We start from the raw sequence: 9,585 nt of genomic DNA, 5'->3' as shown, positions 1-9,585 counted from the left end.
TGTTTTCCCCATGACCAGCCTGGGATCTGCCCAGTCCTCCTGCCCCAAGAGAGCGACCAACTCTTATAAGTTTTGGAGAAGAATGCTCTGGCAGGTGTCAATATCTTGTACCATGAGCCAGCTTCACAAGAAAGTTGGGTATGCAAAGCCTTCTAGAAGGGTCTGGAGAATCAGAACAGGGCAGAATTTTCAACAGTAGCCAGCCCAAAGGACGATCTTTCAGGGTGGGCCTTCTCCTTTGGCCCCTTTCACTATGGCTGAACTAGTCCTAATAAAGCTGTGACTTTTCCATCAGCTCTACTCCCACTGTGTTTTTAGAAGTTCACAGTGACATTCCACAGGCGCTCAATTGTTTTGTTATTGCAGACCCTTGGGGACACCCAGGTCCTCTTGCAGTCACCAAAGTACTTGTCACACAGGGGCTCCAGGCTCTGAGCTAAGGGACAGTGCAGCCTGGTCTATGCCCCCTACCATGTTGACTTGATGAAGGGGATAAAGAATGTCCAGAGCAGGCACAGAAGGAAGGAGTCTCAGACCAGTTGGGAGTGGATGATGCCTGGGTCCACTGCATAGATGGTGACCCCTGTGCCTTGGAGTCTCTTGGCCAGTTCCCAGTTCCCATCTTCACATCTCTCTGTTTCATCATTACACTGCGTTCTTTGCATTAAAATGCATTGGCCACTTTGCTGTGGCAATGCGCGAGACCCCCGGAGGTTGTGGAAGTGAATCTTGACCACATGGTGGGTTACTGATGACAGGTTCATCACCTTCGAGGGCACAGACTTTTTTAGTGGCACCAGGAGCAAGTGCGCACAAAGGAAGTGGCTGAGGACATTGACTCACAGGTGGGTTTCAAAGCCACCGGCTGACTTGGAATACGGATACATCATCACTCCTGCGTTGTTGATCAAAACATGGAGCTGCTTTTTCTCTGCCAGAAAGCCCTTAGCAAAGGCTCCGGTGGATTTGGTATGGGATGGGTCCAGTTTCTGAATTAGCATCTGAGAGTTGTTGGTATTGGCCTGGATTTCACTGGCCAGCAGATTATCCCTTCAGTATATCTCAGAAGGCAATGCTTACTTGGGCTCCTCTGCTATCAAGCTCTCTGGCCGTCTCCTTGTTGATGCCAGTGTTGGCTCCGGTGATTACCACTATCTTCCTAGGAAAGGGCATGCTTGTTCTCCAAACCCCAGGAGCAAAAAGCTTCCTAACAGATAGAGCAATCACATATAGGAAAGAAAGGAAGGAGGTGAACAGTCCCAAGATAACTGCATCTTTTAAATAGTTTTAGTTGCTGCTGCTTTAGCAAAAGCAGCTTTTACTCCAACTCTGGCTCTGTCTCCTGGTCTGGCTCCAACCCTTGGCTGCTTCTCTCTCCCCCCCTCTTTAGCTTCTTTAGCTCCTGGGCTCTCACGAACACCCTGGCCTGCTCTTTCTTACAAGTATACATGTGGTTGCATTTAGGGCCTGCCCAGATAATCCAGGATAATCTCCTTATCTCAACAGCCTTAACTTAATCATATTTACAAAGAACCATTTTCCAAATAAGGTAACATTTACAGGTTCCAGGGATTATGACTTAATATCTTTGTGGGGGGCGCCCATCATTCAGCCTACTACAAGGAGTAAGTCAGACACTTTGTTTTGAAGTTCTAGGATCACTGGGTTTTGGAAAGGGTGACTGGAGATTTCTTTTTTTTTCTTCTTAAGATTTTATTTATTTATGTGGCAGAGAGAGAGACACAGGGAGAGAGGGAACACAAGCAGGGCGAGTGGGAAAGGGAGAAGCAGGCTACCCCCAGAGCAGGGATCCTGATGCGGGGCTTGATCCCAGGACCCTGAGATCACAACCTGAGCCAAAGGCAGACGTCCAATGACTGAGCCACTCACACGCCCCTGACTGGAGCTTTCTGAGGCCACATGGGTAGAAGTTGGTGCAGCCTGGTGGGAAGGATGTGGGCTTTGTGGTCAGATAGACTGGAATTCACTTCCCAGCCCCAATATCTGATGACCTTGGGCAAGTCACTCAACCTTTCTAACTCCATTTCTCCCTCTGTGAAATGAGGTGATAACTGCTTCTCTCTCATGGGGTTGTTATAACTTGCACTTAGCACAGGGCTAGGCACATAGTGAGTGATCAACAGACATTAGCTGTCCGTATTAAGTCAGGAGCATGGTGACAATAATAACACTCACTTACTCTGTGTTTACTTTCTTCTGGGTTCACAAGGGATCTTGACATACACTCCCAGGAATATGTCATACAGATGGCCTCATTGCCCCATGTCACAGATGTAGATTCAAGAGGCCAGGATTTGCCCAGAGTTGGCCAGTCAACAAATAGCAGAGGAAGAGATGAAGACCAAGTATGGCTAATCTTTCAACACAATGTGAGTCTCTACCATGGGAGGGGATTGTAAATCCCAGCACATGCAGAGTACATATGTAAATGATAAACACGTCTGCAAGCAGGAAAGTCTGTGGCCAGTTGTATGGAGGGACTTGCCAACTCTTGGGGCCGCAGACTCTGGTGTGGAAAACCAGGATGGAGGACATCTCTGTGCTCAGTACTTTTCCACCAAGACAATGAAAGACCCTGCACTGGTAGTGGTGACAGACCCCTGTATGAGAGCAAGACCTGCACCGGGACCCAGGATGCTGTGGACCTTTTGACTCCGGGTTGAATGGATGAGAAGGCCAGCATCATGGGACTCTGGGAGTTTCCCACGATTCCCCAAGAATACTGTTCATTGAGCCTAAGATTTTCTCATGCTATAGTATATTTCCACTTCTTTTTTTTATTCAACTTTATATATTTTTTAAAGATTTTATTTTATTTATTTGACAGAGAGAGAAATCACAAGTAGGCAGAGAGGCAGGCAGAGAGGGAGAAGCAGGCTCCCCGCTGAGCAGAGACCCTGACGTGGGGCTCAATCCCAGGACCCTGAGATCATGACCTGAGCCAAAGGCAGAGGCTTAAACCACTGAGCCACCCAGGTGCCCCTTCAACTTTATATTGAAGTATAGCATAAAGATGGAATCTTGCACATTGTAGCTTTATCATTTGACAGAGGCAGGGGAACTCAGGATTTGAGAGTTGGTGTTATTTTCCTCAAGATCGATCATTGCTGTTGAGTATGAGATCAGAAAAATACATCTGCCAGGTTCCTGGTTCAACTACTTAGACTTTTTTTTTTTTTTGAGAGAGAGAGCATGAGAAGAGGGGGGAGTCAAAGGGAGAAACAGACTTCCCACAGAGCAGGGAGCCCGATGTGGAACCCGATTCTGGGACTCCAGGATCATGACCTGAGCCAAAGGCAGTCGCCCAACCAACTGAGCCATCCAGGCACCCCCAACTTAGACTTCTTGCATGTATTTCTGGTATGATTGGCCATGCAGACTGTTGTTATCTATGACATTAAAAAATGGTTTTATTGAGATATAACTGACATATAATGAATTATACATATTAGAAATATATCATTTGATAAGTTTATATATTGCATATATATATCACCATAATCAAGACAGTAAACATACTCATCATTCTCTCATTCACACTGATGCTGTCACTAAAGATGAGTTTGCAGCTTATAACATTTTATATAAATAGAAACATGCACTATGTACTCTTTTTTGAATAGCTTCCTTCGCTCAGTATTATTTTGAGATTCTTCCATGTCGTGCTGTATGGAAACACTCTAATTTGTTTATTCATTCACCTGTTGATGGACATTTGGGTTGTTTTCAGTTTTTGACTATTATAAATGCACTTGCCAAGCAAATATTGTACAAATCTTTGTATGGACATATCTTTTCTTTTCTTCTGGATTAAAAACCTAAAGAGTGCAAAAGATAGCTCATATGGTAGGTGTATGGTTAGATTTTAAAGAAACTATGAAACTGTTTCCCAAACTGTTTCCCAAACATTTCCACCAGCTGTGTATGAGAGTTCCAGCTCCTCTACATATATGCCAATACTTGCTATGGTGATTTTAATTTCCTTTTTTTTTGTTGTTAACTTTTCAAGTAGGCGTCACGCCCAGCTCAGAGCCAGAGCAGAACTCGAACTCACAACTGTGAGATTGAGACCCAGAAGCTCAACCGACTGAGCCACCCAGGCGCCCCCCATGGTCATTTTAATTTTAGCCATTCTCTCTCTCTCTCTCTTTTAAAGATTTTATTTATTTATTTGACAGAGACACAGAGAGAGGGGGAACACATGCAGGGGGAGTGTGAGAGGGAGAAGCAGACTTCCTGCCAAGCAGGGAGCCCGATGCTGGGCTGGATCCCAGGACTCTGAGATCATGACCTGAGGCCAAGGCAGGCACTTTACTGAGCCACCCAGGTGCCTCTTGCCCATTTTTTATTGGGTTATTTTCTTTCTTTTTCTTTTAAAGATTTTATCCATTCATTTGAAAGAGAGAGAGCGCAAGTACAAGCAGGAGGTGGGGTAGAGGAAGAAGCAGACTCCCCGCTGAACAAAGAGCCCAATGCTCCATCCCAGGACCCTCGGTTCATGATCTGAGCCGAAGGGAGATGGTTAACCAACTGAGCTACCCAGGCGTCCCAAAACTGTGATTTTGATGAAGTTTAATCTGACATTTTTTCCCTTTATGGATCATCCTTTCGGTGTCATGTGAAAAAAACTGCCTAACTCCAAGTCATGAAGCTATTTCTCCTATCAGGACCTGAGGCCTAAGGCAGAAGCCCAAACATCTGAGCCACCCAGGCGCCCCGGGCTATTGTCTCATTGTTGAGTTTTGTGAGTCTTTTTTTACATTCAGATACATGTTTTTGCTAAGACTTCCCAGTCTGTGGCTTGTTTTTTTATGATCTTAACTGTGTCCTTTAAAGAATGGATTTTTTAGTTTTGATGAAATTGTAATTTATCATTTTTTTCTTTTGTAAATTGTGCTTTTGTTGTCAAATCTAAGAAATCCTTGCCTAACTTAATGTCATAAATTTTCCCCTGTGGTTTCTTCTAGAAGTTTTACACTTTTAGGTTTTATTTATTTATTTATTTATAATTTAAAAATTATTATTTTTTTAATTTTTAATTTTTATTATTTTTAAAAAAGATTTTACTTATTTATTTGACACACAGAGAGAGATTACAAGTAGGCAGGTGGAGAGAGAGGGGGAAGCAGGCTCCCCGCTGAGCAAAGAGCCCGATGCGGGGCTCGATTCCAGGACCCTGAGATCACGACCCGAGCCGAAGGCAGAGGCTTAACCCACTGAGCCACCCAGGCGCCCCTTAAAATTATTTTTAAAAGATATTATTTGTTCGTTTGACAGAGAGAGAGAGAGAGAGAGAGAGCACAGCAGGGGGTGTGGGAGAGGGAGTAGCAGGCTCTCAGCTGAGCAGGGGGTCTGATGTGGGACTCGATCCCAGCTGGGATCAGGACCCAAGCTGAAGGCACATGCTTAACCGACTGAGCCACCCAGGCTTTTAGGTTTTAAATGTAGGTCTATGACCCATTTTGAGTTAATTTTTGGATATTTATATATCCAATTGTTCCAGCACTGCTTGTTGAAAAGGCCATCCTTTCCTTACTGCATTGTCTTTGCATCTTAAAAAAATTAGTTATGGGGCGCCTGGGTGGCTCAGTGGGTTAAAGCCTCTGCCTTCAGCTCGGGTCATGATCCCAGGGGCCTGGGATCGAGCCCCACATTGGGCTCTCTGCTCAGTGGGGAGCCTGCTTCCTCCTCTCTCTGCCTGCCTCTCTGCCTACTTGTGATTTCTGTCAAATAAATAAAATCTTTAAAAAAAATTAGTTATAACCCACATATATGCGTGGGTTTGTCTAGAGTATCTATTTTGCTCCATTTATCTACTATTTGATCTTTACACCAATACCACACAGTGTCAATTACTGCATATTTATAATAATTCTTGAGTCAGTGTTAAGTCCTCCAACTTTTTCTTTTTAAGAGTTATTTTAGCTGTGTATGTGCTATGGTGAGTGTTGTGAAATGTGTAAGCCTGATGATTTACAGACCTGTACCTCTGGGGCAAATAATGCATTATATGTTAATAAAAATAATTAATAAAAAAAAACTTTAAAAAAGAGCTGTTTTACTTATTCTTAGATACTTTGCATTTCTATATGAATTTTATTTATTTATTTATTTATTTTCATTTAAATTCAGTTAGCCAACACATACTACATCATTAGTTTCAGATAAAGTGTTCAACAACTCAGCAGTTGCGTATAACACTCAGTGCTCATCCCATCACATGCCCTCCTTAATGCCCGTCATCCAGTTATCCCACCCCCTCACCCTCCTCCCCTCCAACAACCCTCAGTTTGTTTCCTAGAGTTAAGAGTCTCTCATGGTTTGTCTCCTCCTCTGATATCTTCCCATTCAGTTTTCCCTCCCTTCCCCTGTGGTCCTCCATACTATTCCTTATGTTCCACATATGAGTGAAACCACATGATAATTATCTGTCCCTGCTTGACTTATTTCACTTAGCATAATACCCTCCAGTTCCATCCATGTCAGTGCAAATGGTGGGTATTCATCCTTTCTGATGGCTGAGTAATATTCCATTGTGTATATATACCACATCTTCTTTATCCATTCATCTGTTGAAGGGCATCTTGGCTCCTTCCACAGTTTGGTTATCGTGGACATTGCTGCTATGAACATTGGGGTGAAGGTACCCCTTTGTTTCACTACATCTGTATCTTTGGGGTAAATAGCTAGTAGTGCAATTGCTACCTATTTTGTTTAAAGATTTTATTTATTTGTGGGGCACCTAGGTGGCTCAGTAGTTAAGTGTCTGCCTTTGGCTCAGGTCATGATCCCAGGGTCCTGGGGTTGAGCCCCAAGTCAGTCTCCCTACTCAGTGGGAAGCCCGCTTTTCCCTCTCCCACTCCCCCTGCTTGTGTTCCCCTCTCTCACTGTGTGTGTCTCTCTCTCTGTCAAATAAATTAAATTTTTTAAAAGATTTTATTTATTTATTTGACAGACAGAGATCACAAGTAGGCAGAGGGGCAGGCAGAGAGAGAGGAGTAAGCAGGCTTTCCACGGAGTGGAGAGCCCAATGAGGGGCTCAATCCCAGGATCCTGGGATCATGACCCGAGCTGAAGGCAGAGGCTTTAACCCACTGAGCCACCCAGGCACCCCCAAATAAATTAAATTTTTAAAAAAGATTTTATTTATGTATTTGAGAGAGAGTGAAAGAAAGAGAGATCACAGAGAAAGAGGGAGAAGCAGACTCCCTTTTGTTGTAAATATTATAGTTTTTTATTTTAAATATTTTTATTTATATTTTATCTGTATTTTAAATGATATTGGTTTTTAAATTCAATTTCTGATTGTTCGTTGTTGGTATATAGGCATATTATTTGTTTTTGTATACGGATCTTGTATCCTGCAAACGTGCTAAACTCACTTATTAGATCTAGTAGCTTTTTTTCAAAGATTTTATTTTACTTTTTAAAAAACTTATTTATTTATTAGAGAGAGAGAGAGAGAGAGAATGTGAGTGGGGAGAGGGGGGGGTAGAGGAGGAGGGAGAGAATCTCCAGAGACTCCGAGCTGAATGCAAAGCCCAATGCGAGGCTCTGGGCTTAATGTCACAACCCTGAGATCATGACCTGAACTGTAATCAAGAGTCAGATGCTTGACAGACTGAGCCACATAGGCACCCCTTAAGATTTTATTTTTAAAATAATCTCTCCACCCAGTGTGGGGCTTGAACTTACAACTCCAAGATCAAGAGTTGCATGCCCTACCAACCAAGCCAGCCAAGTGCCTCAAATCTAATAGCCTTTTAATAAATGCTATTGGATTTTCTACAAAGATCTGACATTGTCTTTTTTTAACAATGAACTTGCTTTTAACCACAGATTTGTCATTTTAATGTGTTCTTCATTTAATACTTCCCCCTAAATATGTATAGAAAAGTGAAAACAGAAGCCATCCCACAAAACCTTTTACTGAGTTTTCAGTATCATACTCACTATCAATAAACCATTAGAACAGTGGTTCTCAACCAGGTGTGATTTCACTCCCCAAAGGAAATTTGGCAATGTCTGCAAAACTTTGTTTGTCACAACTTGGATGAGGGGGCTACTGACAACTAGTGGGTAGAGGCTAAACGTTCTATGATGCACAAAATCACAAAATGTGACAAAGAATTATGTAGCCCCAAATGTCAATAGTGTTGAGGTTGAGAAATTCTGCAGTAGAAATCAGTATATACAGAGATGTGATCCTCATGATAAATGTCTTTATGCAGACAGTACAATGTAGACAGATGTAGCAGGGCTCATCTAAATTTCATATAAATTTTATCCCTTCCTTGAATCCTGTAAAAATTGAACCTTCTCTTTTACTTGGTGAGATGTCCCGTGGTTCTTCTGACATGCAGTTTCCCTCATTGAAAAGGGTCAATGAACTTGACATTGTAGTACTATAAGATTTGTTTCTGGTTCTTTTAGGTTGATCAAGCTAGAACAAATTTGTGCTATGGAGTCAGATTCCCCATGGTGAGACATGTTTTTTGGGAAACTGGACTGGTCCAGAACCTGGAGAAATGGGAGCAGATGTGATGAGTTTCTAAGCTAAGCCTCCAAAGGATGGGCAGGGTAAGCTGAGTCAATGCCTCAATTCACAGCCATCCATGGCTGAAACACTCTCTGCCAGCAGTGACCTTGCCCCTCCTTTCCTTGCAGCAATAGCTCTATCAGCTCCTGGGGGGCTCAATGTCCACATGATGGCTCAGCCCTGTGGTCTTAATCACCCAGGAGAACTGATATGTTAATGGAGCTGGGACTGTATAACCTGGGTTCCTCTGGCACTGGCCAAAGCCAGCTGGATCACCAAGTACAGTCCCGTTGAAGGGTGGCACTAACATTCAGGCTCAGCACCTCATTCTTGATGGTTCCCATGGCTTCACTGGATCCCTTTCAGCCTACAGAGCTGCAAAGCAAAGTAGCTTAGGCCATCTGTCAAGAAACCTGGGAGACAGGGTCCTCCCCTGAGGCCTTTGGATCCACTGGTGCAGCTGGTATGTCCTGGTACCTGGCTACCTGGAGGCAGAGGTTTGGACAAAAAGACCTGCTGGGGCATAGGTGGCACAGACAGGGGACACTTCCTGCAGCTCCATTCCAAGGGCGTCAGATATAGGTCCTTCCCTCCCACCCTGAGGATACCCTGGCTGCTCCTGGACTCAGACATGGTTTCTCTGTTTCCTTTAGTCCCTCCCAAGCCCCTTTCAAGACCTCTTCAGTGGGAAGAAGGCATCAGTTCTCAGCTCCTGACCTTTTTCCTTGGGATTGTTTTCCCCAGATTTCACTAGACATGTGAATTTATCCTGGAGTGGGGCACGGTAGGGACTCAGTGGGACAGATGACAGGGCAAGGGCTCCTCCAGAGGGAGGCTGGGGTAGCCAGATCCTTGATGTAGATTTCTTATTGATCCCCTTCACTTCTGCCTGAGAGTTGGGTGGGTGTTCCTGGCACAGGAGACCCTCCATCCCTGATTCACCGAGTTAGCTGTCCACTTTGTCTCTGGTTTTATTTGCTTATCTCTTTCTCTCTCTCCATTCTCTTCCTCCTTTTTTTTTAAAG

General features: G+C 43.7%; 1 pseudogene across 1 annotated transcript; it reads right to left on the bottom strand.

Annotated features, from left to right (window-relative positions):
- Positions 1-530: 530 nt before the first annotated feature.
- On the bottom strand, positions 531-8,904 carry LOC308337349 (retinol dehydrogenase 12-like; annotated as a pseudogene). Its single transcript has 2 exons — positions 8,844-8,904; positions 531-1,268 (listed from the first exon to the last, which is right to left on the bottom strand). The product of its transcript is annotated as a retinol dehydrogenase 12-like (transcript).
- Positions 8,905-9,585: the final 681 nt, after the last annotated feature.

Source organism: Martes martes, assembly GCF_963455335.1.
Source record: "Martes martes genome assembly, chromosome: X".
Lineage (NCBI taxonomy): Eukaryota > Metazoa > Chordata > Mammalia > Carnivora > Mustelidae > Martes > Martes martes.
Note: the sequence above shows the minus strand (reverse complement) of the source record. Positions and strands in the feature narration are given on the sequence as shown.